Below are 19,704 nucleotides of genomic sequence, written 5' to 3' on the forward strand. Positions count from 1 at the left end.
ATATTTCTAATAAATTGTCCCGCAATGAGAAAGAGGCACAATACTTAAGACAGTATGTGGATGAGATTATGAACACAGACTCAGTCCCCAAACAAGCGTCACAGTCCCTTGCCATTTGTCCACAAATGTGAACTCTGGCCCATATCCTGCAGTCTGACGCTGAGCGGTCAGACATGGAGGAGTGGGAGGTGTCAGACATGGAGGAGGGGGAGGTGGATTAAGAAGGGGGGACGCTGCTCTGTCTCAGGGAATAGAGGCTCTTATAGAAGCTATCAGAGACGTTCTGCAAATTCCTGTTAAAGTGGCAGAGGAGTGTGAGGAATCTTATTTTAATGTAAAAAAGAAATATTCAGTCACTTTTCCTGTGTCAAAGGAAATGAATACCCTATTTGAAGAACCATGGGTTAATCCTGATATGAAATTTCTGATACCTAAAAGGTTAATCTCATCTTTTCCTTTCCTCCTGAGGATAGGAAAAAATGGGAAAATCCACCGATAGTGGATGCATTAGTATCCAGGCTGTCATGGAAAATTGTGTTGCCTGTCCCTGGGGGTGGTCTTCAGTATGCCAACTGTCGGGATCCCGGTGCACAGTGTACCGGCGCCAGAATCCCAACAGCCGGCATACCAACACTTTTTCTCCCTCGTGGGGGTCCACGACCCCCTGGAGGGAGAATAAAATAGCGTGGCGCACCACCGTGCCGGCAAGGGGCTCATTTGCGCTCGGTATGCCGGCGGTCGGGCTCCCGGCGCCGGTATGCTGGTCGCCGGGAGCCCGGCCGCCGGCATACCATACTACACCCGTCCCTGGTGCAGCCTCCCTGAAAGACACGGCTGATCGCAAGATTGAGACTATACTCAAATCCTTGTACACGGCTGCTGGGGTGACCAAGAGACCCACTATAGCATGTTCGTGGATTACTAAAGCCATTGCTATATGGTCAGCTAACCTAATTGAGGGGTTGGATTCCTTATCTAGGGGGGAGATTGTTTTACTCCTGCAACATATACAGGACTCTGGGAACTTTATGGTGCAAGCCATAAAAGAAGTGGGTTTGCTTAAGGCAGGCAGCACGGCTATGGCAGTGTCAGCATGCAGGGACTTATGGTTACGCCAGTGGACTGCGGACGCGGACTCCAGGAAAGGTGTGGAAGGCCTACGCTTCACAGGAGAGTCCTTATTTAGAGATGAACTAGACAAAGCCTTCGGCATGACGGTGGACTGCGATGCCTGGAAGACTGGCAGGTGGGAGCCCGACTAAGAAAAATTCAGTCACATCTGTACAACATCGTGCCAGGATCCCTGGGTCATAGATCTATTTCCATGAGGTACACACTGGAGTTTTAGGAACTCCCACCCTACACATTCTTCAAATCAGGCTTACCAGTTTCACAGGAGGCAAGTATAACCTTTACAGGATGCCATTCAAAAACTGGTACAAACGCAGGTCATTCTTCCAGTTCCACCTCATCTCTAAAACAAGGGGTATTAATTCCAACTTGTTTGTAGTGCTAAAACCGGACAGTTCGATAAGGCCGATTCTGAATCTAAACACATTGAACCCGTACTTACGAGTGTTCAAGATTGAGTCTCTGAGAATGGTGCTCTCAGGTCTGGAGGAGGGGGAATTCCTAGTGTCTCTGGATATCAAGGATGCGTACCTTCACATTCCGATCTGGCCGGTGTCCGCGGTCTCGCGGACCAGAAGTTCGGAACACCAGAGCTTCCGGTTCCGGTGTTCCGAACTTCCGGTCCGCGAGAGCGCGGACACCGGCGTCTCATCGCCGGGCTCACCCCGCACCTTGGACAGTCACCAGCGGCTCCCAGTCACCAAGAGGGGTACCCTGCCCCTCCACCTACATCCAGGTTACATGTTAAATCTCCGGCTCTGTCTGGATCTCCTCTCACCGGCATTCAGCCAGTTGTTATCTCTAGTATCATGCTACTCATTTTCATAATAGAATTTTTGGTATAAATTCAGCATTGATATTATATTCAAATGAGGGGATGTGATTCTCTTCTGGATGCATATTTGGTTTACAAGTGCAATTCCCTTTGTTACACAGCGATTTGATGGGAATATATTATGTGCAATAGGAGCCGCATCAATGTCCAGTATATTTTATGTTACAATTTAATATCAATGATCCATCTATGGTTCTAAACAAGTCCAGTCCTGATTAGGATTTCTATATTTTCATTAAGACACATTACTTGGATTATTATTTGCAGTAAGATACATGGTTATATCTCTTGTAAATGATCATTTTCCTCTACAACATAAGTATCACACTATTTCGGTGACAATAATATACTGCAGATCTCTTTGGGTGGTTTGTGGTATAGACTGTAAACAACGTTTACAGAACACCACAAGAAGTAATACCACTATCAACAAGCCATACATAGTGTATTGTGACGGTTCATAACATATAAACTGTTGTAATACTTCCACCCGCATGGGATTTCTGGAACTCCCTCTCATCCTGTTTAACAAACCTTGGAGCTCTGCAATACTATATGTAAACAGAGCACAAGTTTGACATTCACAGGACAGCAGAAGTGTTCCCCTATCTTTCTTCCGTCTCAGTGTTGTTTTCTACCACCCTCTCATTTTTTCATTCGATGCTCAGGCAGATGATCAAAAAGCAGAAGTGGTTTTAAACATAGACCTGATTCTCTATTACAAATCTTTTTGCAGCATTGTCATACCATTGTCCAAATTACATTGTGTATTTATTCGCAAGCACCCAGCATTTTCAAATTAATCCTGGGAGTTCCTACAGACATCCCAACGACCACACATGTATCTCAGTGCCATCCGGTGTGATATACTTACCTTCGGTCAAACCACACTGAGTATGCCCAACCTCGTCTGATCTTGGAAGCCAAGCACTGTGGCTGTGGGCCAGGTCAGTACCTGGGTGGGAGACCACCAGAGAATACCAGGTACCGCAGGTATTTTTATCCAACCTAAGGACACAGGACCCAGAACCAAACATTTGCACATTCTTTCCAGCTCATACTTCAGTAGTGAATTGGGTAGAGCCCGGAGTATTTGCTTTCCCTTTTTCTCTCTTCCTATCATGTCTCTATTATAGCACATATTGTATTAATACTCAGGAAGAAGAGATTTATTGTCTATATCGGACATATATTTTCGCTAATTGAGCCATTACGCCATTAGTTCCAATATTTAGACCAATTTATGTTGGTTTAGTTTATATATTAATTTTTCTTGTTACATACATTGCCATTGTCATTCTTTTCCTTGTCGCTTTTTAGCCATTATTTTATGAGGGACATTAATAAAAGTTATATTTTAACCAAATAATCAACACTAATCATTTTCAACTTACAATTAAAGTGTGCCCCAGAAGAGACACTTTGGGGTATATGCAATTGCGGTCGAATTCCCGAAAATGTCGAAAAACGGGACATTTTCGCACAAAAAAAAAAATTCGACAAGCAATTCAGCACTTTCCGTCAAAGAAACGGACTTTCCAAATTCGACTTTTTGAAATTCGACATTTGTCAAATTCGACATTTCTGCAATGGTACAAATGCGGCAATTCGACAAAAGTATATTCAATTGAAGTTTGGAAATTCGACAACAGTGCTTTTAGACAGTAAATTCGTCATTTTCAATCCGCCACACTTTGGTGGCGGAATGTAATAAAAAAAATTTAAAACATGTTTCTCTGACGTCCTAGTGGATGCTGGGAACTCCGTAAGGACCATGGGGAATAGACGGGCTCCGCAGGAGACTGGGCACTCTAAAAGAAGGATTAGGTACTATCTGGTGTGCACTGGCTCCTCCCACTATGACCCTCCTCCAGACCTCAATTAGATTTCTGTGCCCGGCCGAGCTGGATGCACACTAGGGACTCTCCTGAGCTCCTAGAAAGAAAGTTTATTTTAGGTTTTTTATTTTACAGTGAGACCTGCTGGCAACAGGCTCACTGCATCGAGGGACTAAGGGGAGAAGAAGCGAACCTACCTGCTTGCAGCTAGCTTGGGCTTCTTAGGCTACTGGACACCATTAGCTCCAGAGGGATCGACCGCATGGAACTGGCCTTGGTGTTCGTTCCCGGAGCCGCGCCGCCGTCCCCCTTACAGAGCCAGAAGCAAGAAGAGGTCCGGAAAATCGGCGGCAGAAGACTTCGGTCTTCACCAAGGTAGCGCACAGCACTGCAGCTGTGCGCCATTGCTCCTCATGCACACTTCACACTCCGGTCACTGAGTGTGCAGGGCGCTGGGGGGGGTGCCCTGGGGGCAATATATGACACCTTGGCTGGCAAATCTACATCATATATAGTCCTAGAGGCTATATAGATGTAAAATCACCCCTGCCAGTATTCCAGAAAAAGCGGAAGAAAGTCAGTTGAAAAAGGGGCGGGGCTTCTCCCTCAGCACACTGGCGCCATTTTCTCTTCACAGTGCAGCTGGAAGACAGCTCCCCAGGCTCTCCCCTGTAGTTTTCAGGCTCAAAGGGTTAAAAAGAGAGGGGGGGGGCACAACATTTAGGCGCAATATTGTATATACAAGCAGCTATTGGGAAAAATTCACTCAATATAGTGTTAATCCCAAAATTATATAGCGCTCTGGTGTGTGCTGGCATACTCTCTCTCTGTCTCCCCAAAGGGCTGTGTGGGGTCCTGTCCTCAGTCAGAGCATTCCCTGTGTGTGTGTGCGGTGTGTCGGTACGGCTGTGTCGACACGTTTGATGAGGAGGCTTATGTGATGGCAGAGCAGATGCTGATAAATGTGATGTCGCCCCCTGTGGGGCCGACACCAGAGTGGATGGATAGGTGGAAGGTATAAACCGACAGTGTCAACTCCTTACATAAAAGGCTGGATGACTTAACAGCTATGGGACAGCCGGCTTCTCAGCCCGCGCCTGCCCAGGCGTCTCAAAGGCCATCAGGGGCTCAAAAACGCCCGCTCCCTCAGATGGCAGACACAGATGTCGACACGGAGTCTGACTCCAGTGTCGACGAGGTTGAGACATATACACAATCCACTAGGAACATCCGTTACATGATCCCGGCAATAAAAAATGTGTTACACATTTCTGACATTAACCCAAGTACCACTAAAAAAGGGTTTTATGTTTGGGGAGAAAAAGCAGGCAGTGTTTTGTTCCCCCATCAAATGAGTGAATGAAGTGTGAAAAAGCGTGGGTTCCCCTGATAAGAAACTGGTAATTTCTAAAAAGTTACTGATGGCGTACCCTTTCCCGCCAGAGGATAAGTTACGCTGGGAGATATCCCCTAGGGTGGATAAGGCGCTCACACGTTTGTCAAAAAAGGTGGCACTGCCGTCTTAGGATACGGCCACTTTGAAGGTACCTGCTGATAAAAAGCAGGAGGCTATCCTGAAGTCTGTATTTACACACTCAGGTACTAGACTGAGACCTGCAGATAGTGCTGCTGAAGCGTGGTCTGTAACCCTGTCAAACAGGGATACTATTTTACGAAAATAAGACGTCGTCTTATATATGAGGGATGCACAGAGGGATATTTTGCCGGCTGGCATCCAGAATTAATGCAATGTCCATTCTGTCAGGAGGGTATTAGAGACCAGACACTGGACAGGTGATGCTGACTTTAAAAGGCACATAGAGCCTTATAAGGGTGAGGAATTGTTTGGGGATGGTCTCTGGGACCTCGTATCCACAGCAACAGCTGGGAAGAAAATTTTTTACCTCAGGTTTCCTCACAGCCTAAGAAAGCACTGTATTATCAGGTACAGTCCTTTCGGCTTCAGAAAAGCAAGCGGGTCAAAGGCGCTTCCTTTCTGCACAGAGACAAGGGAAGAGGGAAAAAGCTGCACCAGTCAGCCAGTTCCCAGGATCAAAATTCTTCTCCCGCTTCCTCTGAGTCCACCGCATGACGCGGGGGCTCCACAGGCATAGCCAGGTACGGTGGGGGGCCGCCTCAAAAATTTCAGCGATCAGTGGGCTCGCTCACAGGTGGATCCCTGGATCCTTCAAGTAGTATCTCAGGGGTACAAGCTGGAATTCGAGGCGTCTCCCCCCCGCCGTTTCCTCAAATCTGCCTTGCCGACAACTCCCTCAGGCAGGGAGGCTGTGCTAGAGGCAATTCACAAGCTGTATTCCCAGCAGGTGATAGTCAAGGTGCCCCTACTTCAACAAGGACGGGGTTACTATTCCACACTGTTTGTGGTACCGAAACCGGACGGTTCGGTGAGACCCATTTTAAATTTGAAATCCTTGAACACATACATAAAAAAATTCAAGTTCAAGATGGAATCGCTCAGGGCGGTTATTGCAAGCCTGGAGGAGGGGGATTACATGGTATCCCTGGACATCAAGGATGCTTACCTACATGTCCCCATTTACCATCCTCACCAGGAGTACCTCAGATTTGTGGTACAGGATTGCCATTACCAATTCCAAACACTGCCGTTTGGACTGTCCACGGCACCGAGGGTCTTTACCAAGGTAATGGCAGAAATGATGATACTCCTTCGAAAAAAGGGAGTTTTAATTATCCCGTACTTGGACGACCTCCTTATAAAGGCGAGGTCCAAGGAGCAGTTGTTGGTCGGAGTAGCACTATCTCGGGAAGTGCTACAACAGCACGGATGGATTCTATACATTCCAAAGTCACAGCTGGTTCCTACCACACGCCTACTGTTCCTGGGGATGGTTCTGGACACAGAACAGAAAAAAAGTGTTTCTCCCGCAGGAGAAAGCCAAGGAGCTGTCATCTCTAGTCAGAGACCTCCTGAAACCAAAACAGGTATCGGTGCATCACTGCACACGAGTCCTGGGAAAAATGGAAGCTTCTTACGAAGCAAAATTCCATTCGGCAGGTTCCATGCAAGAACCTTTCAGTGGGACCTCTTGGACAAGTGGTCGGGATCGCATCTTCAGATGCATCGGCTGATAACCCTGTCTCCAAGGACCAGGGTATCTCTACCGTGGTGGCTGCAGAGTGCTCATCTTCAAGAGGGCCGCAGATTCGGCATACAGGACTGGGTCCTGGTAACCACGGATGCCAGCCTTCGAGGCTGGGGGGCAGTCACACAGGGAAGAAATTTCCAAGGACTTTGGTCAAGTCAGGAGTCGTCCCTACACATAAATATTCTGGAACTGAGGGCCATTTACAATGCCCTAAGTCTGGCAAGGCCTCTGCTTCAAAACCAGCCGGTACTGATCCAATCAGACAACATCACGGCAGTCGCCCATGTAAACCGACAGGGTGGCACAAGAAGCAGGATGACGATGGCAGAAGCCACAAGGATTCTCCGATGGGCGGAAAATCACGTCTTAGCACTGTCAGCAGTGTTCATTCCGGGAGTGGACAACTGGGAAGCAGATTTCCTCAGCAGACACGACCTACACCCGGGAGAGTGGGGACTTCATCCAGAAGTCTTCCAACTGTTGGTAAACCGTTGGGAAAGGCCACAGGTGGACATGATGGCGTCCCGCCTAAACAAAAAACTAGATATTGCGCCAGGTCAAGGGACCCTCAGGCAATAGCTGTGGACGCTCTAGTGACACCGTGGGTGTACCAGTCGGTTTATGTATTCCCTCCTCTGCCTCTCATACCAAAGGTACTGAGAATAATAAGAAAATGAGGAGTAAGAACGATACTCGTGGTTCCGGATGGGCCAAGAAGAGCTTGGTACCCAGAACTTCAAGAAATTATATCAGAGGACCCATGGCCTCTACCGCTCAGACAGGATCTGCTACAGCAGGGGCCCTGTCTGTTCCAAGACTTACCGTGGCTGCGTTTGACGGCATGGCAGTTGAATTCCGGATCCTAAAGGAAAAGGGCATTCCGGAAGAAGTCATTCCTACGCTGATAAAAGCCAGGAAAGAAGTAACCGCAAACCATTATCACCGTATTTGGCGAAAATATGTTGCGTGGTGTGAGGCCAGGAAGGCCCCAACAGAGGAATTTCAGCTGGGTCGTTTTCTGCACTTCCTACAGTCAGGGGTGACTATGGGCCTAAAATTGGGTTCCATTAAGGTCCAGATTTCGGCTCTGTCGATTTTCTTCCAGAAAGAACTGGCTTCACTGCCTGGAGTTCAGACATTTGTAAAGGGAGTGCTACATATTCAGCCCCCTTTTGTGCCTCCTGTGGCACCTTGGGATCTCAACGTGGTGTTGAGTTTCTTAAAATCAAATTGGTTTGAGCCACTTAAAACTGTGGATTTGAAATATCTCACGTGGAAAGTGGTCATGTTATTGGCCTTGGCTTCGGCCAGGCGTGTGTCAGAATTGGCGGCTTTGTCATGTAAAAGCCCTTATCTGATTTTCCATATGGATAGGGCAGAATTGAGGACTCGTCCCCAGTTTCTCCCTAAGGTGGTATCAGCTTTTCACTTGAACCAACCTATTGTAGTGCCTGCGGCTACTAGGGACTTGGAAGATTCGAAGTTACTGGACGTAGTCAGGGCCTTAAAAATGTATATTTCCAGGACGGCTGGAGTCAGGAAAACTGACTCGCTTTTTATCCTGTAGGCACCCAACAAAATAGGTGCTCCTGCTTCTAAGCAGACTATTGCTCGCTGAATTTGTAGCACAATTCAGCTGGAGCATTCTGCGGCTGGATTGCCGCATCCTAAATCAGTAAAAGCCCATTCCACGAGGAAAGTGGGCTCATCTTGGGCGGCTGCCCGAGGGGTCTCGGCTTTACAATTTTGCCGAGCTGCAACTTGGTCAGGGGCAAACACGTTTGCTAAATTCTACAAAATTGATACCCTGGCTGAGGAGGACCTTGAGTTCTCTCATTCGGTGCTGCAGAGTCATCCGCACTCTCCCGCCCGTTTGAGAGCTTTGGTATAATCCCCATGGTCCTTAAGGAGTTCCCAGCATCCACTAGGACGTCAGAGAAAATAAGATTTTACTCACCGGTAAATCTATTTCTCGTAGTCCGTAGTGGATGCTGGGCGCCCATCCCAAGTGCGGATTGTCTGCAATACTTGTATGTAGTTATTGCCTAACTAAGGGTTATTGTTGAGCCATCTGTTGAGAGGCTCAGTTATATTTCATACTGTTAACTGGGTTTAGTATCACGAGTTATACGGTGTGATTGGTGTGGCTGGTATGAGTCTTACCCGGGATTCAAAATCCTTCCTTATTGTGTCAGCTCTTCCGGGCACAGTATCCTAACTGAGGTATGGAGGAGGGTCATAGTGGGAGGAGCCAGTGCACACCAGACAGTACCTAATCTTTCTTTTAGAGTGCCCAGTCTCCTGCGGAGCCCGTCTATTCCCCATGGTCCTTACGGAGTTCCCAGCATCCACTACGGACTACGAGAAATAGATTTACCGGTGAGTAAAATCTTATTTTTTTTTGGTGTTTTTTTTATTGGTAATAGCATATAGGTACTTGATTTGTCTTTTTCGGAGGCACAAGTATTATTTATATATTTTTTAAAATATTATTTTTTTTTATTATTATTTTTTAAATGGAATGGTAAAAATCTGAAAAAAAATTGCGTGGGGTCCCCCCTCCTAAGCATAACCAGCCTCGGGCTCTTCGAGCCGGTCCTGGTTCTAAAAATCCGGGGGGGGGGAATGACGGGGGATCCCCCGTATTTTTAAAACCAGCACCGGGCTCTGCGCCTGGTGCTGGTGCAAAAAATACGGGGGACAAAAAGAGTAGGGGTCCCCCGTATTTTTTACACCAGCATCGGGCTCCACTAGCTGGACAGATAATGCCCCAGCCGGGGGTCACTTTTATACAGCGCCCTGCGGCCGTGGCAATAAATATCCAACTAGTCACCCCTGGCCGGGGTACCCTGGGGGAGTGGGGACCCCTTCAATCAAGGGGTCCCCCCCCCAGCCACCCAAGGGTGAAGCCCGAGGCTGTCCCCCCCATCCAAGGGCTGCGGATGGGGGGCTGATAGCCTTGAGAAAATTGAAAGAATATTGTTTTTTCCAGTAGTACTACAAGTCCCAGCAAGCCTCCCCGCAAGCTGGTACTTGGAGAACCACAAGTACCAGCATGGGGGAGAAAAACGGGCCCGCTGGTACCTGTAGTTCTACTGGGAAAAAAATACCCAAATAAAAACAGGACACGCACACCTTGAAAGTACAACTTTATTTCACACATGTCGACACACACACATACTTACCTATGTTGACACGACGTTCGGTCCACTTGTCCAAGTAGAATCCACGTGTACCTGTGAATAAAATTATACTCGCCTCAATCCAGTGTCCGGATCTTTTAAAATAATCCTCGTACTTGGCAAAAAAAAAAAAACGAACACCCGGACTGAAAGGGGTCCCATGTTTACACATGGGACCCCTTTCCACGAATGCCGGGACCCCACGTGACTTCTGTCACAGAGGTCCCTTCAGCCAATCAGCTAGCGCAACGTCCTGGCACTCTGCTGATTGGCTATGCGCGTCTGAGCTGTCAGACAGCGCATCGCAAAGCCTCTCCATTATATTCAATGGTGGGAACTTTGCGGTCAGCGGTGAGGTCACCCGCGGTCAGCGGCTGACCGCGGGTAACCCCACCGCTGACGGCAAAGTTCCCACCATTGAAACTAATGGAGGAAGCTGTGCGATGCGCTGTCTGCCAGCAGACGCGCATACAGCCAATCAGGTGAGTGCCACGAAGTAGCGCTTCCTGATTGGCTGAAGGGACCTTTCTGTGACAGCAGTCACGTGGGGTCCCGGCATTCGTGGAAAGGGGTCCCATGTGTAAACATGGGACCCCTTTCAGTCCGTTTGGTCCGGGTGTTCGTTGTTGTTTTTTTTTCAAAGTACGAGGATTATTTTAAAAGATCCGGACACTGGATTGAGGTGAGTATAATTTTATTCACAGGTACACGTGGATTCTACTTGGACAAGTGGACCGAACGTCGTGTCAACATAGGTAAGTATGTGTGTGTGACGACATGTGTGAAATAAAGTTGTACTTTCAAGGTGTGCGTGTCCTGTTTTTATTTGGGGGTTTTTTTTTCAGTAGAACTACAGGTACCAGCGGGCCCGTTTTTCTCCCGCATGCTGGTACTTGTGGTTCTCCAAGTACCAGCTTGCGGGGGAGGCTTGCTGGGACTTGTAGTACTACTGGAAAAAACTATATTCTTTCAATTTTCTCAAGGCTATCAGCCCCCCATCCGCAGCCCTTGGATGGGGGGGACAGCCTCTGGCTTCACCCTTGGGTGGCTGGGGGGGGGACCCCTTGATTGAAGGGGTTCCCACTCCCCCAGGGTACCCCGGCCAGGGGTGACTAGTTGGATATTTATTGCCACGGCCGCAGGGCGCTGTATAAAAGTGACCCCCGGCTGGGGCATTATCTGTCCAGCTAGTGGAGCCCGATGCTGGTGTAAAAAATACGGGGGACCCCTACTCTTTTTGTCCCCCGTATTATTTGCACCAGCACCAGGCGCAGAGCCCGGTGCTGGTTTTAAAAATACGGGGGATCCCCTGTCATTTTTCCCGCCGGATTTTTAGAACCAGGACCGGCTCGAAGAGCCCGAGGCTGGTTATGCTTTGGAGGGGGGACCCCACGCAATTTTTTTTTCGAATTTTTTCCAGTTTTTAAAAAATCGGATCAAAATCCGTCAAATCGGCCGTTTTTCGACAGCGGGACTGTCGAATCCGTTTTTTATTGAATATGTTGAATTCCGGCACCCACTTGCCGGAATTCGACGGTTGAATTGTGTCGAATTAAAAAACGGGCGAAAAATTGCCGCGATTCGCCGCTAATTGCATATACCCCATAGTCTTTCTTCTTTTCTCTTTTTGGTGTCGGTACTATACGGGAACCATCTCCCCATTTTTACAATGATTCCGGACACACAGTAGCAGAAAGTTTTTGTTTCTTACGTTGGGAAAGGCATTGGTAATCCAGTCGATGGTTCGGGATGTCCTGAAACCAACCCGGATATCGGTGCACCTATGCATTTGCCTTCTGGGAAAAATGGTGGCCTCTTATGAGGCTCTTCAGTCTGGAAGGTTTCATGCACGACCCTTCCAGCTCGATCTGTTGAACAAATGGTCTAGATCACATCTTCACATGCACCAGAGGATCCATCTGGCACCAAAGGCCAGGATCTCCCTTTTGTGGTGGCTACAGATTTCTCAACTGATCGAGGGCCGACAGTTTGGGATTCAAAATTGGATTCTGCTCACCACGGGCGCAAGCCTCAGAGGTTGGGGAGCAGTCACCGAAGGGGTGCAGTTTCAAGGAAGATGGTCAAGTCAGGAAGTCGTCCTTCCAATCAACATTCTGGAACTCAGGGCTATATACAACGCCCTTTTGCAGGCCTCATATCTTCTTTAAGATCAGACCATTCGGGTCCACTCGGACAATATGACGGCAGTAACGTACATAAACCGACAGGGCGGAACGAAAAGCAGAGCAGCAGTGTCAGGGGTGTCAAGAATTCTCCTTTGGGCAGAAAAACACGCTGCTGCGTTGTCGGCGGTCTTCATTCCGGGAGTAGACAACTGGGAAGCAGACTTCCTCAGCTGACACAACCCTCACCCGGGGGAGTGGGGCCTTCACCAGTAGGTGTTCAGGTGCTTGACAAGTCGACGGGGATATCCACAAATCGACATGATGGTCTCTCGTCTCAACAAGAAGCTCAAGCAATATTGTTCCTGGTCGAGAGACCCACAGGCAGTGGCAGTGGACGCTCTGACGACTCCATGGGTATATCAGATGGTGTACGTGTTTCCTCCACTTCCTCTGATCCCAAAAATTCTGAAAAGAATAAAAAGGGAAAAGGTTAAAGCAATACTCATTGCTCTTCTGCCTCTTCGCAAGGATCTTCTGCAACAGGGCCGTTCGCCTATCACGGCTATGTTTGACGGCATGGAAGTTGGGATGGCTGATTCTTGCTGGGAGAGGCATCCCTGACAGTCATCCCGACTATGATTCAAGCCAGGAAGGGGGTAACGTCTAAACATTACCACCATATTTGGAAATAATACGTCTCTTGGTGTGAGAGCAGAAAATATTCTGCAGTGGATTTTCATCTGGGACTTTTCTGCAGTCGGGTGTTAAATAAAAGTCCAGATTTTGGCCTTGTCCATTTTCTTTCAGAAACAACTGGCTTCTCTTCCTGAGGTCCAGCATTCTTGAAAGGAGTTCTGCACATCCAACCTCCTGTTGTGCCTCCTACGGCACCTTGGTTATCTCAATTTGGTGCTGCAGTTCCTCCAATCGAACTGGTTTGAACCGTTACAGGAGGTAGAGGTTAAGTATCTTACGTGTAAGACAGTCATACTGTTGGCCTTGGCTTCAGCGAGACGTGTGTCTGAGCTAGGGGCCTTGTCTCACATGAGCCCCAATATAGTTTTCCATGAGGACAGAGCTGAACTCAGAACTTGTCAGCAATTCCTTCCTAAGGTGGTGTCCGCGTTTCACATTAACCAACCTATTGTGGTTCCGGCTGTTACGGACACCTGCTACTCCAAAGTCTTTGGACGTTGTGAGGGCTTTGAAAGTGTATGTAAAGAGGACAGCTCATCACAGGAAATCTGACTTCCTATTCATTCTCTATGATCCCAATAAGATTGGGTGTCCTGCTTCAAAGCAGTCCATTGCACGCTGGATCAGGCTCACTATACAGCATGCTTATTCCACTGCAGGCTTGCTGGTTCCGAAATCTGTTCAGGCCCACTCGACTAGGTCAGTGAGTTCTTTTTGGGCGGCTGCCCTGGGTATCTCTGCTTTACAGCTCTGCCGAGCAGCTACTTGGTCAGGTTCGAACACGTTTGCAAAGTTTTTCAAGTTCGATACTTTGGCCTCTGAGGACCTTCAGTTCGGTCAGTCAGTTCTGGAGGAACCTCAGCTCTATTCCACCCAGTTTGGGAGCTTTGGTACTTACCCATGGTACTAAATGGAACCCCAGAATCCTCTAGGACGTAAGAGAAAATAGGATTTTAATTACCTACTGGTAAATCCTTTTCTCGTAGTCCGTAGAGGATACTGGGCGCCTGTCTGGTGCTTCGTTCTTCCTGCACTGTTACTTGGTTAAGTATTGTTGTTTGGTTCAGCTGTTGCTGTTCCTGTTTTAAAGTTTGGTTAGCATGGCTTTCCTCTTGTTTGTGTGCTGGTTCGGAGTCTCACCACTATCCTTATCTATCCTTCTCTCAAAGTATGTCCGTCTCCTCGAGCACAGTTTGCTAGACTGAGTCTGGTAGGAGGGGCATAGAGGGAGGAGCCAGCCCACACTTTCAAATTCTTAAAGTGTACATGGCTTCTAGTGGACCCGTCTATACCCCATGGTACTAAATGGAACCCCAGTATCCTCTACGGACTACGAGAAAATGATTTACCGGTAGGTACCGTATATACTCGAGTATAAGTCGACCCGAATATAAGCCGAGGCACCTAATTTTACCACAAAAAACTGGGAAAAATTACTGACTCGAGTATAAGCCTAGGGTGGGAAATGCACAGTGCCAGGGGTTTTCATGCTCAGGGTGTCATGCTCGTTGCCAGGGGTTTCATGCGGTTGGTGTTATGCTTGTTGCCAGGGGGTAATGCTTGTTGCTAGGGTTGTGCCCCCAGTGCCACATATACCCCCAGTGACAGATATCCCCCCACAGTGCCAGATAAAAACATGCCCCCGTTGCTTTGCCCCCAGTAGTTATGCCCCTTCTTTGCCCCCAGTAGTTGTGCCCCCTCTTTCATTGCCCCCAGTAGTTATGCCCTCTTTCTTTGCCCCCAGTAGTTGTGCACCCTCTTTCATTGCCCCCAGTAGTTATGACCCCTCTTTCTTTGCCCCCAGTAGTTGTGCCCCCTTTCTTTGCCCCCAGTAGCTGTGCCCCCTCTTTCTTTGCACCCTGTTACTGTGCACCCGTTGCCGCTTACAAACACACACAAAATCAATACTTACCACTGCCCCGCTCCTGCTTCCTGACCGCTTCTTCTGCTGCTGCGCTGCTCTGCTCCGTCTGTCCACCCGCTCCGTCTGGCCGCCCGCTCCGGCGCCCGATCATCTCTATGGGAGAGACGTCATGACGTCTCTCCCATAGCAACGCCGCACAGACACTAGCGGTCAATAATGACCTCTAGTGTCTGTCCCTGGAGCCGGCTGCAGCGGACGCCCACACAGCCCACGGCGTCTGCTGCAGCCGTTGACTCGAGTATAAGCCGAGGAGGGCTTTTTCAGCATAGAAAAATGTGCTGAAAAAGTCGGCTTATACTCGAGTATATACGGTAATTAAAATCATATTATTTGGGGCGGAGATCCAGAGTTTATATTTAATAAAATAAATATAAATACTGTACTTATAGAAATTTTTGGGGTGTGAGAGTTCAACAGAATTGTACATTAAATAATACGCTTGCTATAATTGGTTCAGTAAGCAAATGGTAACCATTGATTTAATAAACTGCATAGAGGAGTAAGACATGTGTGGTCTGTCACATGTATGGCATGCCACCGCAGTACATCAACTGACCAGCTAATCTTAAATTGTCCGGCAGAGATCATAAGTCACATGCTGTCATGTGGGTCATTGGATGCAAATGTGACTTCCAGTATCTCTATAATATTAGTAAGAGACTGTTACTCCATATAATAAAACATATCCCAGTGGTGTGCATCGCTTGACGCTACTGAGTCACACCACAGCATGGCGTGACTAGAAGGGCTGTTTAACGTGCAGGGAGGCTAGATGTGAGTGGACACATCTGTACAAAGTTCACTTGTGCTGCAAGGGAGGCAGATGTGATGTGTGGACAGATCTACAGTGGAGAAGGGGGTCTATATTGCCATGCATACAAAAAAAAAAACAAATGTTCAGATTTGCAGTTACCTGGATCTGCATCAAATTTTTAACAAAGTCCTCATTGTCAATTTTTTGTTTTTAATAGAGAAAAGTTTTACAAATACATCATAAGAAGAACATAATCAGTCCAGTACATTTAGTAAAATAAGTATGGGCAAAAAGTGGGGGACACTCACTGGTGTGCACTACAATAAGTATCTATACTGGACCACATCAGCATTAATAATCAATAATACAGTACAGACGATTAATAATATTAAAATGGATAATGCTACAGACATTATAAACAGGGCTTTAGACTTTGAGAAAATTGTATAATCCTTTTAATCCGTAGTGTTGTGCATGTTGTTATGAAAGGATTGAATAGATAAGGATGCTTATTTCCTCTGTATTTGTGTTTTAGAATATATAAATGTAAGGTTTGCCCCTATGCATAGGTTACCTGCCCATCCTTCACAGGAAATATTTTTATAGTCTTATACATGTATTTACATTAAATGGACTCCTCACCTGCATAGCTGATGACTGGCCTGCCTGTGGGAAGAAGAACTATAGCCTATTGAAGGGACCTGCAATTGGACAATGCCCTTAGCAATAGGTTAGGGCAGGCATGTCAAACTCGTGGCCCTCCAGCTGTTGTGAAACTACAAGTCCCAGCATGCTTTGCCAGCATACCTTCCACTGATCTGCTAGTAAAGCATGCTGGGACTTGTAGTTTCACAACAGCTGGAGGGCCATGAGTTTGACATGCCTGGGTTAGGGGATCATGTGTGGGTTCTTCTACCTGTGATCGTGCAATATAAGCAAAGAGTTGCCAAGATTCTGATTAAGAAAAAACATAGTATATAGACAACAAGTAAATCTGTTGGTGTGGAAAATATTTCCATTGGGATCATTTTCGACTTACCATGTCGATGAGATAAGTATGATAGTTAATGTCACAGGCTGAGGTTGTGGAGTTCTAAGTTTATAACCCACTGGTGTTAACAGGGTAATGTTATCAGATTTACTGTTATTATAATTAATTTGACCCCTAACTTACATATTTTATGTGAGAATGAGTTCCAAATTCCTCCTGTTACATGATCTAGAGCACATTTGTTAAGAAATATCGAAGCTTAGCCTACTATAGTACACATTTTACCAGGATATTCGGCATAATAAATGTTTATAACATCAATACTTCCTCTTTATTATGCTATCATTTAGGTGACTTGGACATGATATTTTCATATCTTGTTTTTATTTAAATGATTTTGATAAAGCTTGCTCTAATTTTTTTTCTGCAAAACACATTAAATTTCCTTTTTAGTTTTATCGATACCGTAAGTTTTGTTGATGGCTTTTTAACGTGGTTTCTTTTGTGTATCGTATTTAATCTAGGTCAGTGGTTCTCAAACTCGGTCCTCAGGGCCCCACACAGTGCATGTTTTGCAGGTAACCCAGCAGGTGCACAGGTGTATTAATTACTCACTGACACATTTTAAAAGGTCCACAGGTGGAGCTAATTATGTCACTTGTGATTCTGTGAGGAGACCTGCAAAACATGCACCGTGTGGGGTCCTGAGGACTGAGTTTGAGAACCTGTGATCTAGGTTAAAAAAAATGTATTGAAGGCCATGTTTAGGATCCTGACCATCTTGCTTGAGTGTGAAATAAATAGGTATTGAATAGTTTTATGGTAGATTAGGGGTCTATTCATGAAGAGGTGAAAAGGGTGGAGAGATGAGCCTGTGGAGAAGTTGCCATGGCAACCAATCAGCTGCTCAGTACAATTGTATAGTATGCAAATTATAAATGTTACTTCAATGCTGATTGGTTGCCATGGGCATCTTCTCCACTGGCTCACTTCTACACACTTTTCACTGCTTCAGTTATAGACCCCTTAGTCTCTAATGGTACAAACTTATATTTAACACTTTGCATTAAATAAATTATTTTTAGTTGTCAATAGTGGAGCATAAAGGCAGCAATTGACTTTTTTGATTGTGTGACTAAAGTGATGGATAAAGGTGGAGCCATGGATATAGCTTATCTAGACTTTAGTAAGGCTTTTGACACAGTTCCACATCGCAGACTGCTAAATAAACTTGAAAGTTTGGGATTGGATATTAGGATTATTGAATGGATAAGATCTTGGTTGAAGGATAGAAAACAGAGAGTTGTGGTAAATGGAGTGCATTCACAGGAGGGAAATGTTACCAGTGGAGTACCCCAGGGATCTGTACTTGGACCAGTGCTTTTTAATATCTTTATTGGTGACATTGCAAATGGCATTAAAGGGAAAGTATGCCTTTTTGCAGATGACACAAAGGTATGCAACAGGGTAGACACACCAGGTGGGGTAAAACAAATGATTGAGGATCTAGGTAGACTAGAGGAATGGTCAAGAGTCTGGCAATTACAGTTTAATGCCAAAAAATGCACAATCATGCACTTGGGTCTCAAAAATCCTAAAGCTAAATACAGTATTAATGGCACTATACTGGAAACTACTGAGGAGGAAAGGGATCTAGGAGTCACTATTTCAGATGACTTAAAAGCAGGTAAGCAATGTAACAAAGCAATGAGGAAGGCTAGTCAGATGCTTGGCTGCATTGGGAGAGGAATCAGCAGCAGAAAGAAAGAAGTAATAATGCCACTGTATAGGTCATTAGTACGGCCTCATCTAGAATACTGTATTCAGTTCTGGAGGCCATATCTTCAAAAGGATATTAATACATTAGAAACTGTACAAAGGAGGGCAACTAAAATGGTGCATGGCCTACATCACAAAACATACCCAGAAAGACTAAGAAATCTCAATATGTATAGTTTGGAGCAGAGAAGGGAAAGGGGGGACATGATAGAAACTTTCAAATATATGAAGGGTTTTAACAAAGTCCAGGAGGGAAACATTCTCCAAATGAAGAGAAGCAATAGGACACGAGGACATGCACTGAGACTGGAGGGGGGGAGGTTCAGGGGAAATTTGCGGAAAAATTATTTCACAGAAAGGGTAGTGGACAAGTGGAATAGCCTCCCATCAGAGGTGGTAGAGGCTAAGACAGTAGAGCAATTTAAACATGCATGGGATAGACATAAGGATATCCTTACAAAGAAATAAGGATCAAATAAGGTTAGTGATAAAAAATAATATAAAATAAAATAAAAAAAAATAAGGGGCAGACTAGATGGGCCAAGTGGTTCTTATCTGCCGACAAATTCTATGTTTCTATGTAACTGTAATGTACTATATGAAGTATATATACCCCTCTTTGGTGTTGGTTCCTTACCTGGGTTCCCGTCCTCTATACAGGGTAGGCTGTAGCAACCTGGTTCTTACATTATGTCCACCACCATTTGGTTAACACAATGGTTTGGATGTCCCAGCTCCAATAGTAATCATGCTGGGAGTTCCTGATGTCATTGCTTCCCATGCTCGAGTTCAAGACTATGCCCGTGCTGCACCCCTTCAGTGGAACGCACTCCCCCGCTCCATTAGACTCTCCCCTACCTCGCAAAGCTTCAAACGGGCACTAAAAACCCACCTATTCATCAAAGCATACCCTCCCAATGCATAACCTAGTCCTGAGGCCGCTCCTCATTCCCCCTGCCCCATGCCTTGAACATCTCAGCCTTGCCTGCATACTGCCGTCAAGCTACCTCCCGCTTGCTTGCACCTCATGCCATCTGTCTGTTGACCCTTCCCACTATATTGTTAGCTCTGCAGAGCAGGGCCCTCTTTCCTCTTGTTATCTAAGCCCGCTTCTCGACACATTTCACTCGCAGCTCTCCCCTACTCAGCGACCATCTTTACCACTTTTTCTCCTGCTGGTAAAGGCTGATCTCCATCTATGGCCACCAGCCCCTAGTAGTACGATGATCACTCCCTCACTACTTACATCTTAGCTGTATTATGTCTTGAGAATTGTGGTGCTCTGTTACCTGTACTCTGTTTTTGTTATTCATTTACTGT

The 19,704-nt window shown here is 46.4% G+C and overlaps 1 protein-coding gene across 4 annotated transcripts in view; it reads left to right on the top strand.

The window, feature by feature from the left end:
* Positions 1-19,704, top strand: part of FER (FER tyrosine kinase) — a 634,526-nt gene that overhangs the window by 600,691 nt on the left and 14,131 nt on the right. The window lies entirely within an intron of this gene.

The sequence above is a fragment of the Pseudophryne corroboree genome, chromosome 1, assembly GCF_028390025.1.
Source record: "Pseudophryne corroboree isolate aPseCor3 chromosome 1, aPseCor3.hap2, whole genome shotgun sequence".
NCBI lineage: Eukaryota > Metazoa > Chordata > Amphibia > Anura > Myobatrachidae > Pseudophryne > Pseudophryne corroboree.